Genomic DNA, 1,905 nt, shown 5'->3' with positions numbered 1-1,905 from the left:
GCAATGTGCAACCTCTGGGGGAAAAAAATCCATGACAGCAGTTGTCAAGAAATAGAATTAGGTATTTCATTTGGCAAAATTGTTGCAAAGGACCAAATGCTGAAGAACAACTGCATCACTTTGAAATTTGACTGAAATCATGGTATTTTTAACGTAAAACGTGGGCAATGAGTAAATCAAAGGAGAATTAAAGCCTTTTAATTGTGGTGTTGGTAAAGGTATTGGATGTACCATGGATTATCAAATAAGAAACACATTTGTCTTGGACGAAGTGCCACCACAATGCACATTGAAGATATACTTGGTCTTGACTATCAATGGGATGGATTGGCATAATTCTTGCACCTTGGGGCTTAATCACAGGAAAGAATATGTAGATGGTACCAGTGTGGGAAAGGTTTCATTCTATTGTACATAGGGTCATTCTGAGTTGTGTATGATCAGACAGCATCATGATACCACCACCATTTAATGAGATTTTGCTCTCTCCTTTATTCATAGCCTAACACTTAGCATTGCAAATCCTGGAGCTGCACTTTGGGTGTAACTGGAAAGAATTTCATAAAAAGTAGTTTCTATCTAGTCCTACAACCTCTAGAAGAAAAGAAATTATAAGGACAAGAGCTGAAATCAATGAGATAGAAAAAAGAAAAACAGTTGAAACCATCAATAAGACCAGAAGCTGGTTTTTTGTAAGGGTCAGTAAAATTGACAAACCACTGAAAATTTAACATAAGAAGGGGGGGGGGAAGATAAGACACAGATTACACGATTAAGAAATGACAGAGGTGACATCACAACAGAACCAGAGAAAATTAAATTGATGATCTCAGAATACTACAAAAAGCTATATACTCTGATAAATTTGAAAACCTAGAGGAAATGGGCAAATTCCTTGAAACACATCCCCTGTCCCGACTGACAAGAACAAATATAGAACACTTGAATAGCCCCATCACAAAAGAAGAAATTAAAATATTCATAAAAAGACTTCCCCATAAGAAAAGTCCTGGACCAGATGGCTTCACAGCTGAATTATACCAAACATTCAGAGATGATTTAGCACCCATTCTCCTTAAATTATTTTAAAAAATTGGAAAAGAAAGAATACGTCCAGAGTCATTCTATGAAGCAAGCATAACCCTACTACCAAAACCAGGCAAAGACAGTACCAAGAAAGAAAATTACAGACCAATATCTCTCATGAATATAAATGCAAAAATCCTCAACAAAATCCTAGCCAATAGAATACAAAAACACATTAAAACAAAAGTTCACCATGACCAAGTGGGATTCATAACAGGTATGCAAGAATGGTTCAAAATAAGAAAAACAATCAATGTCGTTCACTATATTAATAAAGTAAATAATAATAACCATATGATCTTAGCCATTGATGAAGAAAAGGCATTTTTAAAAATTCCAATACCTCTTCCTAATAAAACATTCACTAAAATTGGAATAGAGGGGAATTTCTTCAACATAGTGAAAAGTATATATGCAAAAGCAAGACCCAACATCATTCCCAATGGAGAAAGACTAAAAACATGTTCCTTGTAAACCAGGACCAGACAAGGATGCCCACTGTCACCACTTCTTTTCAGTATTGTATTGGAAGTGCTTTCTAGGGCAGTACAACAAGAGAAGGAAATAAAAGTCATCCAAATCAGCCAAGAGATGGTTAAACTGTCACTATATGCAGATGATATAATAGGATACACAGAAAACTCCAAAGACTCAACCAAAAATCTGTTAGATTTAATAGGCCAATTTAGTAAAGTGGCAGGATATAAGATCAACATTCAAAAATCAATAGGATTCCTCTACAGTAACAAAGAGAACTCAGAGACGGAAATAAAGAAAGAAATATCATTTATAATAACCAACTACAAATTGAGATACTTG

Source organism: Elephantulus edwardii, unplaced genomic scaffold (genome assembly GCF_000299155.1).
Source record: "Elephantulus edwardii isolate Elephantulus edwardi_28Jun2011 unplaced genomic scaffold, EleEdw1.0 scaffold00004, whole genome shotgun sequence".
Classification (NCBI taxonomy): domain Eukaryota; kingdom Metazoa; phylum Chordata; class Mammalia; order Macroscelidea; family Macroscelididae; genus Elephantulus; species Elephantulus edwardii.
This window is presented reverse-complemented; position numbering follows the sequence as displayed.